The sequence below is a fragment of the Talpa occidentalis genome, unplaced genomic scaffold (assembly GCF_014898055.3).
Source record: "Talpa occidentalis isolate TD23 unplaced genomic scaffold, MPIMG_talOcc4v2.1 talOcc4.15, whole genome shotgun sequence".
Classification (NCBI taxonomy): Eukaryota; Metazoa; Chordata; class Mammalia; order Eulipotyphla; family Talpidae; genus Talpa; species Talpa occidentalis.
In genome coordinates this window covers 74650760-74667322 of record NW_023601543.1, presented here as the reverse complement: position 1 = coordinate 74667322, position 16563 = coordinate 74650760, and the positions used below count along the sequence as shown (strand labels likewise).

The 16563-nt window shown below is 35.3% G+C and overlaps 1 protein-coding gene across 1 annotated transcript in view; it reads left to right on the top strand.

Moving 5' to 3' along the window:
• Nucleotides 1–8201: 8201 nt before the first annotated feature.
• LOC119246262 (melanoma-associated antigen B18-like) overlaps nucleotides 8202–16563 on the top strand; it is a 47818-nt gene continuing 39456 nt past the window's right edge. Inside the window, exon 1 of the mRNA XM_037512584.2 lies at nucleotides 8202–8321. The gene's annotated coding sequence lies outside the window, so the exon portion shown is untranslated. The remainder of the gene's footprint in view (nucleotides 8322–16563) is intronic.

The window sequence follows — 16563 nt, the reverse complement described above, 5'->3', positions numbered from 1 at the left end:
AATTTCTGCCTGATTAGAAAGCAATAAAACATCATAAGTATCAAACTATTTAAAGTTTCAGAAGATAAGCTTCTCCATAGTATTTATTTCTGGAAACAATAAATCTTTTGAAATCAGTAAAATACAGAATTGTATAAGAAAAAAAAATCCCTTGATTTTCCCACCAGGAATATAAATAAGAATTTTACTATATAATAATATGTGTGTCATATATATGTGTGTATATAATATACATACATATGCATATACACATACATAATATATAATAGTTTAAATTGTCTCCTCTGTAAAGCCAGTGCATAAGTGATTTCTTTAGGAAGTTTTTATCAAACTTTACTAATAAAGTGGTAAGCTCACTCTTTAATATTTGACCCCATAATTTACACACCCAATTGATATTGTGTATGGTGCTAAAATATATTATGCATGTTTCACTATTCTTAAAAAGTAACGTAAAAACATTATTGACTAAAATATGATTAATGCTGATTTCAAATTTAGCAGTTTTAAGATTTTAAGTTACATTGACTCATAGAAATATAAAATTTTAATATAACATAATTCACTTTGCTCATTAGTACTTATTTCTAACCTTCAAATAGAAAAAAATATATAATATTCCCACTATCTTTGTTTAAAAAAAAAAAACTGTGCTCTCCTACTTGTGAATATTGAGTGGAGCTTATGTGCCTAAAAAGTTTTGGGAATTGAGAAAAGCAGATCATTCCTACAAATTCTTAGGAGCAATAAATATTGAGTAGATGATAGCAAATATATTCAAAAGACTCAAGCCAATTTTATAAGTTTTATCATGAACAAATATTAAATTTTGCTAAATGCCTTAACTATAGACAATTCTTCTATTTCTAGATGATAGAAATACTGAAATAAGCATGGGAATATTTTGCTTTAAAAGATTTATTTGTTGAAAATACATAAGGTTACATAATAAAACGACCATATCCAGTGTCCAAATACCTAAAATATTTAAACCAGTCATTTAAATATCCACTCTTACTGAGAGATATTAGTCACCTAATATTTCCATAAAATGGAAAAATGTGCAAAATCTTCAAAATACTGCACAAATTTGTAGGCAAATATGCCATTGCCTGCCATGCTAGGAAATTTCCTAGGAGTAGTTTCTATTAGGAAACCCAGAAGAGTGGAAGTTAAGCTAAATAAATCAAAATCACATATATGGCTAAGATGAACATAGAGCCTCCAGATACCAACTTTGCATCACAAGAGGTATTTTTTTTAAAAAAATATTCCCATAACACTATGCAATCTTCCCAATTCACCTGAAATCCTTCCAACTGAACACTATCCTCCAGTTCAAGTTAATTTTCTCATAAAGTGTTCTTGAAATGGCAATAACTAATTCAGAGGAATAACACATTATGACATTGTCTGCCATTAACCTACTTTCTGTGATTAGGTTTGGACTGATTCCCAGGTCTACCTCCCTCAGAATCTCATGTAGTAAGATTTAAACTTGGCCAAGGAATCTGTATATTGTAATAGGTAACCTATTGAGTCAGCTGTGGTTGGTCTGGAAACAAATTTCAGACACGCTGCTTGGGAAGTCAGGGCTGCTGCACAAAGTTAATAAACAGCTGGGGAAAGCTTCAAATAGGAAAGTGATTATAAGATGGATGACAGGATCTTTAGGAGAAAATCATCTATTTTGTAGTTTTGGCCAAGACTGGTCTCTGATGGCGTTCATTTTACACTGTGAGGCCATTCTTCAAGGTGTCTGAACTCTAACAGAATACATATAAAGGTATTTTTAAAATGACTATAAAGTGCAACATGTTAAAGCAGATTCTAAATATAAGCTTTAAATTTTTGCACCCATATTTAAATGTTAGTTTGTGTCTTTGCTCACTTTAATCATTAAGACCACTGTAAAGAGTCAGAGAAATAGCTGTAAGTTTTCACATGCCTTCCAAGTGAAAATAGAAAAAATCTATTTTATAAATCTAGATTTGGCACCCACCCTGTAACATTCAGCCTTTCTTCAAAACTTTAATCTTATTTATGAAGTCCAGTTTAGTATCTGTTTCTAAATCCTTGGTGTTAAAATTCTAAGAGAGCAGAAATTGGGTCTACTGTTCTCACCACTATATCACTGGACCATATAACACAAGAACCCCAACCGAAATGAAAAAAAAAACAAAAAAAAAAAAACAAAACACCCCCTAGTGTAGATTGGTAGTACTTCATGAAATACATGTGTTTCTGTGTGAAATAAAAAGAATCCATGTAATTTTAAAACTGAAAGTAGCAATCATTTTTGATTTTTTTATTTAAAATTAAGTGGGAAGACCTAAAATAATGAAATATAATTTCCTACTTTTTAGTAGTCCCAGCATCATTTGCCCTTAATGGGGCTAATCTGTCTTTTTATATAGTCATTTGCTAAGAATGGTATACTGTAATATTTTGTTTTAGATATTTTTTAAATAATAAAATCTTATATGCAATTTTAATACTTATGATTAAAATGGAAATTAGGCACTTCAGTATGCTCCATTTAAATTGGAATGTGCCATGCATTATTTAAGGCACAAATAGGTTTGAGGATGCAAAGTCTTATTTTAGCAACTCCTTAGAGGCCTACTATTTAAAACATGCTCTAGGTAGCAGTAAGTTTTATGCCACATTTTAAAGCCCCTCTATACCTATTTTTCAAACTATTTACAAATATTAAAACATATCATTGTGATATGAAATAGCTGCGACTAAAAACTATAAAACCATATTTTATAGAAAAATTTGACTTCATGTTCATATATTTATAAAATACATTCAAAACTGGCTTCTATAGGCAGTTTTCTACAGGCAAAGAAATGTGCAATAGGTTTCTCAGTGTTCCTTCAATTTTAGTTTGAAACTTTTTGATACTAAACAACAAACACTGTTAGCCAGGTGTTATGGTTGGGTTTTAATAGCTTCTAGTTTGTTTTCTATGGGCTAAAATGGAAGTTGTGTAATGGTAAAAGGAGATACTCACTCTAATGGGTTTAAAGCAGAGGCAGGCAAACATTTTCTGTAAAAGTAAATATGTTCAGCTATTTCAAAAGGACTCTACTCTGCCATTGTGGCTTGAAATCAGCTACAGTTGTACATAAACGAAGGGGTGTGACTGCAGTCTGGTAACACTTGATTTACAAAAACAGGCAGAGCACTGACCCCTGACTGAAAACAGCATTCAAGCACACAAGCATAAAATGGTTCTATTTTTCATGTACAAGATGAGTCCTGAGCCAGGAGTATGATTTGACATATGAGAGCCATTAATTGCGACATCATCAGTGACCATTTCTGTACAACTGCCCTTTATCCCTTATTTTCTGTTATTCACCATCCTTTGAGTTACAAGTCCTAGAAATGTCAGATGTGCAGTGTATTAATATGTGTGTGTATCTTTTCAACAATAAATCGTGTTTTACCAAAATAAAATACTTAATAAGAGATTACAGAAAATTATGAAAAGACATATTATTTTATTTGGGATATTTATATTTTGAGACTTGAGGTGAATTTTACTTGTACTCATGCAATCCTAATCAGACTTACGTTAAAATAAGTTAATGATCATTTCCTGTTATGGATTGAACATTGGTGTGGTACCCCCTCCCCCATTCATATGCTAAAGCCCTAACCTCCAATTGATGGTATTGAGAGAAGTAATTAAAGCTAATGAGTTCCTAAGAGTGGGGACCTGATCTGATAGAATTAATATCTTTGTAAGAGATAACAGAGGTAGCTCACTCTTCACACAATGCTTGCAGGAAAGGCAGAGAAGAGGGCCCTAAGCAAGCCAGGAAGAGTGTGTCACCAGGACCCAAACATGCTGGCACCTTAATTTTGGACTCTAACTCTCAGAACTGTGAGGGAAGAAATTTCTGTTGTTTAAATATATGGTATATGGTATTTTGGTAGATGATAAATGGTATTTTGTTATGGTAACCTTAGCGGACTCTTTGAAAACCAAAATTTCACTTCTGGGTTGAGTCTAAGTATCCATTCTCAGTGGTAGGGTGTTTTTGTCAGGAAGAGGGCTCTGGCAATAGATACTTAAGTTCATGTATGTCAAAGAGAATTTTTTGTTTGTGTTATCAGGTTAACATACGAGTTCTTATCTGTTTATAAGATGTAGAGAGTCACAAATATTTTTCTTTCAAAATCTAGTGTTTCTAATATTTAGCATCATGGGAAAGAATACTGAAAGTATTAAGATTTCCTTCCCTATGTGTGTCAGTTAATATTTATGCTGAATGCTTCCATTTTTTCACCCTTGCAATGAAAAGAAATGATAAGGCTATATATTGGTTTTAGTCAATTTCCAATAATTTTGCCTGGTATAATATGTGCCCCTTTCATACTGCATGTTTTATTGCTCTTGTTTTATGTTTTTTTTTTTTGTTTGTTTTGTTTTGTTTTCTGAAACCACAGATTGCTCTACTAAATCTTCCACTACTGCTTCTGCTAGTTACTATCATCTTTTCTTTAGGAACACCAGTTGTCAATTTTTTCGGGTCCATTATTTTGCCTCACCATCTGTAATAGCTCTTGCTGGCATTATTTATGTGTCCATTTCCTCTGTATTTGGGAAAAGTTTCTCACATTTGCTTTTTATATTTTGCAACTGTGCTGTTAGATGCAGATATCATCATGAAAGTTTTTTTTTTCCCTTTATGTCAAGAATTTTATGTGGAATTTTTAACAACTTTTACCAAGCTGTCCCTGTTTAACCTTGAATATTGTTTGGTCTACTATTTATATTACTGTCATTCCCTTCTCCTTCCTATCATGTCTAATGTATAATTTTCTCTTCATTTTCAGTCTTTACCACCACTTTATCTATGTGTCTTTATAAACAGAATATAGCTGAGTTGTGCTTGTTTTAATTACCAATCTGAAAATCTATATTTTAAATAGTCAAATTAGCTTATACATATTCAGAGTAATCACTGATATGTTTAGATATATTTTTGCCATCCTATTTTTTCCTACTTTACATGATTTCTTATTATCTAGCTTATTTCCTGACATTCATTGGTTTGTTCAAGTTTTATTTTTGTTCCATTTACTATCTTTTATTTTTATACAGTTTTACATGAATGCTCCTGTATTTTAGTGGTTATCATTTCATTTTATCTAATGGAAAACTTCATTGTACAAAGATGGTATACAAAAAAAAAAAAAAAACTTTTAAAAACTGCCCAGGTTCCTCCAACCAAATTCAGAAACAAACTGGTACAAATATACTTTAAGGTTCCTATACTGGTTTCCCTTATTTTTTTAAATATTTTATTTTATATAATTCTTATATCATTTTTCATTTTTGCACAATGTATGCATTTTCATTTTGGTTTATATTCCCCATACAATTCCCACCCCCATTATTTTGGTCCTAATCCCTCCATAGGTCATATCTTTGCTGATAATGTTTACCTAGCTATTATTTTCTTTGTACTTTAACAGCATATATATGCATTTATTAAAATGTTCCCATGATTTTGCTGTTTTAAACTTTATTAAAATGGTATTAAATATCTAGTTTTCCAGCTTTATTTTTCCACTCAAAATTAAAGTTTTCAAATTGCACCATGTGATAAATCATATTGGACACAAAGCTCATGAGCCTCCTTGGATTCCCTTCCCTGCCCACTTCCTTCCACTGTCTGTCTTTCTGGCCACACCACATAGGACAGGGACTGGTCAGTCACAAGCCTCTGCTAGACTCTCCCACTTGGTTCCTATCACACAGCCAGCTAGACTAGCACAATGCCAAGGGTTTCCAGTCCTGGATCTTCTTGGTTTGCCATGAAATGGTAGCCAACTGGGTCACACAATCTTTCATTCACATCCTGATTTGTCTTTTCCTCACGCTGATGCCTTAGGGTTCCACCACCCCAATACAGCATTAGTTCTTTAACTCATGACTCAGGTTCTGTTTATTAGAGACCAGGAAAATACAGCATTGTCTGTTCCCCTTTCACTAACTTATTTGTATTTATAACTATAAAACCCCAGTTCACAGATGCTATGACTCATATTTAGTGGGATTTGTGCTCCCCCATCAACTTAGACCAATGGAATATGACATCTTTATGCTCCATTAATATAACATTGAATTCATAGCAAACTCCTTCCACTTTATCTTCCCTGCTTCAACCAAACACTGCTTCTTCTCTTGGCTCTACTGCTTCAATAAATAATCCCATAAACCCAGGATTCTCCTTATCTTAATTCAATCATTTACCAGGTCTCCAAAAATTTACTCCTAAATATTTCTTGATTCCACTTCTCTCTTCATCTCTTCTACTTTCATAGCTTAAGCATGTAGCCAACATCCTTCACTTGGGACCACTACCATCATCTCCCAGTCAGGCTCCCTTCCTTCCGTCTCTTCAGTCTTTAGTCACCCCTCAACTGCATACCAAAATATTCATTTTCAAGTGATAACAACCAATACTTGCTAAAAATCTCTTCAGTCACCCCTCCATCTCAGAGCCAAAGTTGCAAGACATAATCCAAACTCCTAGCATGCTATACAATGACCTTTGTGACTAGATGGTTCCCATTCAGCTATTCGAATGTTTTGAACACACCAAGTTCTTTATACCTCACAGGTTTTTGCATGTCATTTCTCACACCCAGAATATCCGTCTCCATACCTAGCTAGTAAATGTCCATTGATCTTTAAAAGATAGCTTGATGTTCCTATCACTTCTTTTCTTAGGCCCTTCTTGATACCCACATCGTACCTTCTTGAGTAATTTTTCTGCTCTCTCCATGTGTTTCTTACACATTTTCAGTAGACTTTGTTTCAAGGCAAAAGCAGATTAATAAGAAAAGGAATGGAAACATGTAAGTACCTTTTCAAGCCTCTGCTTGAATCAAATCTGCTAACATTCTATTGGCCAGAGCAAGTCACAAAGGGGAGCCCAGAATCAAGGAATGAGCTTAAACAAGCAGCCAGAGTGGGAGGAACTGTAAGATTTTATAGAAAAGGAAGAGTACAAGAGTGGTGAGTTAGGGACAGTGGCATAATGGATCTAACACACACTGAATATTAATTCCTGAAAATGTGGGCTCCACAAACTTTTTTTTTTTTTTTGTTTAAAGCATATCTAGAGGTTATTCTGCAGTGATCAAAGTAACCAAATCTCTACTTTGAGTCGTACTGTATGAAAAAAAGACTAACGGATGTGAAGGATGACTGAAAATCATGAGTTTGGGGAAGCAATGCTCAATTTAAATATTATTACAGGCACATTTCCTTGCCAGTTAATGTCATGGCTTTAGTGGTTTTTACTTGTCACTACTTTAGCAAGAGCACTCTTCTAGAGTTGAATTTTGAATGACATTGGCATGAAGAATTTGGGGAGAAATAAAATGAAGGTGGATATTATAAAATACCATGCACATAACAATCGTTGCTACAAACTGAAAAGAAAATGTGTTTTGCTCTTTTTGTGATTCTGTTGAATTAATAGATACTGTTTCACAAACAGTCAAATGCATCTTAGGAATTCTGTTTTTAAAATAAAAGAGAAAACATCTTTAAAAATCTGTATTAGGTTACCCATAAGAACCTTAATGAATACATAATGAATATATTTTCATATTAGAGGCATAATTAGGTGGCAGCCGAAAGCATTTAAGTGTTTACCCTTTCTGTGTGGTTGGACTATTTAAAGCAGATGAGTCTGCATGATTTTGAAAGACACTTTTATTGAATCTAAGTTTATTTAAAGAAATATATCAAGTGAACCCCTCAGATGTTAACCAGCTAAGACCTGGACATGAACAGACCTAGAACTGAATGAGAACTTTAAGCTGATCATAAATTGCTGTAGGGTTAGCAAGAAACCATAAGGTTGAATAAATTCATGGTTTTAGCTACCTTTTTTCCTTGGATGCTACTATTTTTCCACTCTTGATTCCTCTTAAGTGGCTGTCATATATACAAAGATACATATGAGAGATGACCTAATTCTTGAGGGAGGGAGGGGCAGATGATATAAACAGGGCTATACTGGGGTGGCAGAGAAATCAAATTGGATATCCCAATAAATTAGCAGAGGACAGTATGGCATCTAAGCAAATAGGCAGTTGGCTTGAGGACAATCTTTGTTTCTTCAATTAAATCCTTTCTTCCCTGCATTGTGATCTGTTCTAGATCAAAGAGGGCTGACCTCTACAGAGAGCGTTAGTCAGCTTGCCTGTTGGATTCTGGTAGAATTTAATAAGAAGCAGCTCTAGTAGGAGGCTGCAGTGTTGTCCAGAAGAGAGCAACTAGGGTAAGTAGTCCTGCCTGCTCCCTCTGCGCGTCACCCCAGACCTGACAGTGACTGCCTTTCTTCACACCCACCAAGCTGAAAGGTAGTGCCTCTTTGCTGCCCATGCCTCCAGCTCTCCAAGGGCTCTGACCAGTAGCACTACACTTCTTACCCTCAGGCCTGCTGTTGCTAACCCATGGGCCTTGCCATCCCATACTGGGTGCCTTGCACTCTTCACATCTGACTTTTTCTTACTTTGATGAAATATTTTCAGTTAAATGCTTCCCAAAGAGTCACCTACATTGTGCCTCGAACTTTAATACTGAGACCAAATGCCACAGGTTATACCAACTGTCCTGGGGAATTTTTTAAGGTGTGGTTTCTAAGCAACTTTATTGAAATGTAATTAATACATAAACGTAATTGCACATAATTAATGTATTACAATTTGATGTTTGGTGAGTTTCGACATACACAAACACCCGTGATACCACCACCACAATCAAGGTAATTAAGACATCCCAACACCTCCCAAGCTTTGCTTGTATCCCTTTGTTTTTTATTTTTGTCTTTTGTTATTCTGTATTTGTATAGCAAGAGCACTTAACGTGAGCTCTACCTTCTTAGTGCAGTGTGAAGTAAAAATGCCGTATTGTAACTACAGTTGTACAACATATTTCCAGGGCAGATTTTTTTGGTATAACTAAAACTTTCTACCTGTTGAACAAAAGCTCCCTGTGTCAGTTTTTAATAATCCTCTTTTACTTTCAAAAGTAACCTGGGGTAGAAAATAATATAGTCATTCTATTGATACACCACAGAAGTGTTAAATGTATGTTCTTTTTACTTTTTTAATCCGACAACAATGGGGGAGTTGGGAATTGAATTCACAAAGGCAGGAGGGCAAAGTAGACAATTTGTCAGAATCAGAGAGGGGAGGATTTCACTTCCAATTGTTTTTACTCATTAGCTCTATAAACTTGGGTTAATTTTTCTGAACCTGTGATGTTATCTGTAAGAGGAGAATAGTAAAACTCACAATTAAGGGTTGCTTTAAAACATCAGGGAATATATAAAGTACCCTGCAGATAGTGGGTGTCTAATAATATGTTAATAAAATGATAATATTTATCTTTTAGCTAACAGTTTTTGATATAAAGCAGGTATTCAAACACATTGAATGGAATTCATGGATGATTTTCAAGTATGTAGCATTATAAACCAAAACTGGAGTCAAAACTATCTTAAGTTTTGAAATATTTTTTTCATAAATGCAGTTTTCCTTAAATTTGAATGTTACTAAAACTTATGTAATTATTACTTCCAGTTTCAATTCTAATTAAAAATATATTCTAGCCTGTTAGTTTGCTTACTGTTCATATGAGCAAGTGGGTTTTACTGTCTTCTGTCTAGCCCACTAGTTGATATATTCTAGGCAATAACTAAAGAGGACTGGATAAAAAAATCTCAGGATAAAAAAATTCAGGTTATTGGGTGCAGGCAGGTGAGCGAGGATACCTAACTCTCAGACCAAAATATTGAGGAACTAAGGTGGGGCAGCACTTGCACATAAGAGTCAATGACTTTATCTGTGGGGTCATAAAATTCGAGACTGGCCTAGGCTGTCCCAGCATAACAGAGCTGAGCGTGACATGCTTGCTCTCCCACTCCAACTTTATGACTTTTATGGAGGATCTCTACATCCCTTTATGAATTCTGTGAACCATGGGACCTCACTATGGTTTACGTAGTATCTTGACAACTTAAGCTTTTAATCAAAGTCCTACCTTAAGCCACCTCAAGAAACACAAATGAATTAATACGGCAAAAGATAATGGATATAAACTATGCCTAGACATAATACATAGCTAAAATTTATGTTGCGTGATGATTAGTAGCCACTCAATAAATATGAATTTACTTTTTGCTTTCTTGCTAGATACTGCAAGGGATACAATATTGAGCAAATAGGATGGTGTTCTACCCTAGCACACATATCACCTAGGTGGAGAGAAGAAATCAATATTGTTAACTCAGTCATGCATTCATCAAAATTTCTTTACACCAGACTTACAGGCATTAGGCAACACATTGGAGACATAAAGATAAATAAGCCACGGTCTCCTATTTTTAAGAAGTATACCCTCTTTTATAGTTGTCCTCCATTTGCCCACCCACTGTAACCAATTACTCTCTAGACTTCCACTGAACTTTTTTCTGACAACAGCTAAATTTTTATACTTATGAATATACAAACCAGTATTCGCCATTATGTTATGAGATGCATTATCTTATATTATTTTACACATAGATCAAGGATCTGGCCAGAGGTCCTGCTAAATATTTATTGTTAAATTTTATCTCTATATCAATCTTCTGCTTTAAAGTGAATTATGAGTCTTACTTTTTCACTGTTAAAAAATGTGGATCACAGACCTAACTGTAAAATATAAAACTATGTAACTCCTAGAAGTTATATATAGGAAAAAAAAAACCTAGGTGACCTAGGGTCAGACAGTGACTTTTTAGAGACAACACCAAAGGCATAATCCATGAAAGAAATAATTGCTAAGCTAGACTTCATTAAAAGTTCCTGCTCTGCAAAAGAAAATGTCAAGAGAATGAGAAGAAAAGTCACAGGCTGGGAGAAGATATTTGCAAAAGACACACCTGATAAGACGGTTATCAGAAATATACAAAGAACTCTAAAACTCAACAATCTGTAACAACTAGTTTGGATCAGAAAAAGTCAAAGCCTCAACTCAAGATGATATTCAAGCTATGATTCACCTAGCATCTACCTCAGGACAGAAAAAAAGCTTATGGGGATTTTTTAAATCATTAAATAATTAGCTAAATAAAATTTCAGCTACATATTGACTCCCAAATATTAGCTGTGCCTGGTTAATGTAATTTGATTTTACAGAAAAGGAAATGCCATTTGAGACTGTCAGAATGAATGCAACTTCTGTAGTGTGCATACTTTCTTAATGCTTCTTCTTCTATTTTGTGAGCACCATTGTGCTTTTTTGCTGGTGTTTTATGCAAATTCATTGGTAATGACAAATGAGAACAAGATGAATGTTGAGTTGCTGCATTAGTGTAATAGGGTATAGTTTTGCACTTGTAAGAGCTTTGAGATTGTAAGTGTTCAGGAAAAGCCTCTAGTATTCTAATCAGAGTACTCTGAGTCTCACCAATGATTTTATATCTGTAGAGCATGGAGAGCTATACTGACTTTTAGAATTTTAGAAGACTGAAATTGCTACATATTATATTTTATATTCACTAAATTCTATATTCACTATGTTTCCTAAAGTATAACTTACTGTTTTATGACCAGAAAAGGCATACAGTTTTACCACAATTTTAAAATTAATAACAATCTGGGCCTCCCCTGGTGGCGCAGCGGTTGAGCGCTGGGCTGCGAGGCTGCCCGCAGCCTCTGCAGTGCTGGTTCCTTCCCCGGCTGCCGGCGAGGGTCCCACAAAAAAAAAATAGTAATAAAATTAAATTAATAACAATCTAAAAACCATAAACAGGATTAATAAGTGGGCCAAAGATCTTAACAGACACCTTACCAAAAAAGATATACAAATGGCAGAGAAGAATTCGAAAGATGTCTACCAAAAAATAAACCAAAAAGCTTTTTAGCTTCTGCACAGCAAAATAAAATATCATTAAAACAAAGACACCATCTGAATGGGAGGACATATTTATACATCATATATCTGATAAAAGTGGCTAATATCCCAGATATTACAAATAACTCATATGAATCAACAAAAAGAAAATAATCCAATCTAGAAATGGGCAGAAGAGTTAAATATTAATATGTACTTCTCCAAAGAAGACCCACATACAGCCAATAGTCATATGAAAGTATCCTCATAATCACTTAACACCAGGAAATGCAAATCAAAACCACAGTGAGATGTAACCTTGCACACGAGACTGACCCATATCAAAAAGACTAGGAACAGCCAAGTTTTGAGGAGGATGTGGAGAAAAAGGAACGCTCCTGCATTGCTGATGGAAATGTAGACTATTCTAGCCCCTGTGGAAAATAGAAGTTTGTATCTACCTGAAAAGTGCAAAAGCACTAATTCAAAGGGATATGCGCAACCTTTATGTTCACTGCAGCACTATTTACAACATACAAGTTATAGGAACAACCTAAGTGCCCAGGAACAGATGAGTGGATTAAGAAGCTGTGGTATTCAAATAGCACAGATATACAAAGGATCAGAACAGATTACTGTGAAGAACTATAAGCCAATTAATTCAAAAACCTTGAAGAAATAGATACATTTCTAGATGAATATAGTCTACCATGACTAACCCAGGGGAAAAAAAAACAGATGAGTTGAACAAACTCATTTCCATTCAAATGCTGGTGAGGATGTGGAGCAGTAAGTATTCTGTTATTGCTGATATGAATGTAGAAAGGTACAGCCACTTTGGAAGACACTTTGGCAATTTGTTATGGAACTGAGTATACTCTGACCATGGCCATCACCTACCTTGGTATTTTCTAAGAGTTGAAAGCGTACATCTACACACAAAAACCCCCATATGGATGTTTATAGAGGCTTTATTACAGTCAAGGGGCTGGGAAATCTCTGTACCTACCTCTCGATTTTGCTGTGAACCCATAACTGCCGTGAAACAATCAAGTCTTAATTTAAAAAAAGTGGCCACTTATCCCAGCAAGAATGAGGGTAGCAAAATCTAAAAGTCCTGTCAGGGCACTTTCCTTTTAGATTTTTGTGTGATGACTATTTCTTTTAACACCTTCATTTCCTTTTTATCCTAGCTTTATTTACAAGTTACATTTTCTTTCCCAGGCCTCATCACACATCTAGTTATGTACTATTAGGTGTGGGGAAAATGAACAAGTGATCCCTCCAATCAAGACATTCTGTTTGTCACCTTCCCCCTAAAGATTGTGTCCACCCTCATTTTAATATCAACTAAAATATCACATAGCAGATTATTAACATATTCCAAGGTTATATAACATAACTTTCCCCACAACTAAAACAGAACATTCTCTCAAGAAAGAAAATAGAAAAGTAACTGCTAATATAGGGTATAAGTTAATACTCATTAACTCTCCTTGTTTTTTTTGTAACAATTTACTGGGATCAGTCTGGCAGATTAGCTAAATTCTACAGTACAAATTGCTAATGGTTTACATTTATGCTTGCTGACTTCTTCTCTACCCCAGATGGCTTTTCATGTTTAGCTTCCTTCTAAATATACAAAATAAGGACAATCTCACTTTTCTTTAATAATAATTTTCTGTTATTCAATAATACCATATAATTTAGTACTTTAAACTTACTTCCAATTTAATCCTTTTCATCCCCATCTCAGGCTGGATGCACAATTTATGAACCTGCACTAGGAAAGCAATATGGTCCCTTATTTCACTCACCGCCCCCCCACGCTCTGCCCCCGGCCTTTGGCTCCTGCTTCAGGATGCTTTATAGAGATGGGGTGAGGGAGAATCAAAGGAAAAGGTGCAAATTGTTTTATATCACCAGGAACTCTCTTGACTAAGCTGCTGGCATGCCCTCTATTATGGAAAGCAACAGAATTTACCATTGTTTACAAAGCTTCCTTGAGAGGAAATTCCTCCCATGTGATCCCTGGAATAGACACTTCTCTTTTGTGAACCATATACTTTTTTTGGCTCACTAATTGTGAGCATAGGGACCCCTTGCTCCCTATTTTTTTTTCTTTTTCTCTAAGATTTATGTATTTATTTATTCATACAAGCATTGGATACAGTCAGAAGCACGGGGGGGGGGGGTGAGAGAATTCACCAGAGCCAGAGCGGGGAACAGAACAGGCAGACTGATGAAATACACTGCTGAGGGGAGCAGCGGGCGTGGCAGGAGAGGTCTGCGCACCATGTGGGACCCTCGCCTGGTGGCCAGGGAGTGAACGTGCGCTGCAGAGGCTGTAGGCAGCTTCACAACCCAGCACTCAACTGCTGCGCCACCAGGGAGGCCGCCCTTTTTTTTTTTTTTTTGCTAGGTCCCCTTATTCTGGAATATGGCCCTGTTGGCTGAAGTCCCATCAAGATGATTCTGGCTTGACTGTCAGTTATACAACAGGAAATTCACATTTCTGTTTTTGAGGTGATAATGTAACGAGTGTTGCTCCAAATTGTTCAAATTCCATTTGTTCATTTCTGCTATGTAGCACAAGTGAGTATAACTCTGTATCCTACAACCAAGCTGTAATCACTTATAGTTCCAGTTTTCTTCTTTATCCTTTGAGATTTTCTAAATAATCATCTGTGAACAAAGAGTTTTATTTCTTCCTTCTCAACATTCATTCCTTTTTCCCCTCTTTTTTTCTATTTTTTTTTTATTAGTCAAGACTGCTAGCATAATGTGGACTATGAGTGGTGAGAGATGACATCCTTCCATTTGGAATTTTTCAAGAAAAAAAATAATGTGAACACTAAATAGATTTCTTCACATCTTTGAATCAGGATTTAATGTCCAAATATCATGAGTTCTATAACAAAATGTTACATAAGTTTCTGTAAAAGGAAAGGAAACCATATTAACTTAGATCTAATGGTATTTTTTTAGGTAATACTATATAGTACTAAATATGGCATATTAAGTGAATGAAGGTGAATTATGTTACCGTGAAATCCACACAAATATCAACAATAATGTGAATAGTTTCTCAGAATTCCAGGCACCCTTTATCTGAGGAGTCTTAAGATGGTTCCAATAGCATCTGCTGCCTTTATAATTTCTCCTTATCCCTTTATATACCTCTCTTGAAGTCACTGTCCTCTTCTTACTAGATTCCATTTCTAGGTAACAATAACCAGGCTAACATAGTTAAGTAAATTCCCAGGATGCCACAGTATAGTCAGTTTCCACTGATGTTAACATATCAAATCTAAACCTAGAATTTTGTCACACTTTTTAAATAACTACATCACTGCACTTTATGTAAAATGTTTGAATAAAGTAATATATGCATGAGAAATTCTCTACTGGATATATGAACAAATGCAAACATGAAGACCATAGTAAATACTACTTTGGAATTTGAAGAGTTCTTATTTTCTCTTTACTCTACCAAGTATAATTTAATAAAACTTTTTTTAAAGAAAGCATAGCCTCACATGCTTAATTACCCTCTAAAGAATTTAGACAGTGGTTCATCTATAATCAGTAGATACTTTCAAGGCTGATTGCCTCTAGGAAGTTGATTTCTATAAAGTTTGAAAGAGGGGACAAAAAGAGGTAACTGAGCTTTTTATAAATGAAGCATTAATTATGTAGCTCCCATTAAGTTGCCTTTTGAAATTCTAAATACAGAAAACACTATCTAGAGAATATAAGAAACTCAGGAATGTTTTGTTTCAAATCTACTATGCTCTGAATGCTTAAATTTTCAAAATCAGATAAATGCAATATAAAATATTTTTAGAATTACCCTTCATACTAATTGGGGAAGAAGTATCAGATTAAGGTGAAACTATGAAGGTAACTTAATTTTTAGCATGCCACCCACTTTCTGAAATTAACACCAACTTCAACAATCAGACCTTCCTCCCTTACATTTCTGCTCCACTAGTGCTTTCATGCTTTACATAGTCTCTCCCATTGAGCAAAGAATGGTATGATGAATGGATCCACACTGATACTATAGACACTTGTTTCCCAAAGTGTGTTCCACAGAGCAGAGGAATGGCATTGCCATATCAACTGAGTAAGAACCTGCATTTCCATAAATTCCCCATATGCTTTGTTTAATCATTTGACCAGGAGATTCATGTGCACATTAATCTTTGAGAACACTGCTAGACACTTGACCATTTTCCAGAGCAGTGATTGTCAAAGCATGATTCTGGCACCAACAGCATCATTATCAGCTGAGAATTTATTAGAAATATAAATTTTCAGGGCCTTCCCGGTGGCGCAGTGGTTGAGCGCTGGGCTGCGAAGCTGCCCGCAGCCTCTGCAGCGCTGGTTAGATCCCCGGCTGCTCCCCGGCCACCGGAGGAGGGTCCCACATGGCGTGCAGACCTCTCCTGCCGCCCACTGCTCCCCTCAGCAGTGTACTTCGATCCTTCTGCCTGTTCTGCTCCCTGCTCTGGCTCTGGTGAATTCTCTCACGCTCCTGCACTTCTGATTGTACCCGGTGCTTGTATAAATAAAATCTTAAAAAAAAAAAAAGACATATAAATTTTCAGTCCCTGCCCCAACCAGTACATCAGAAA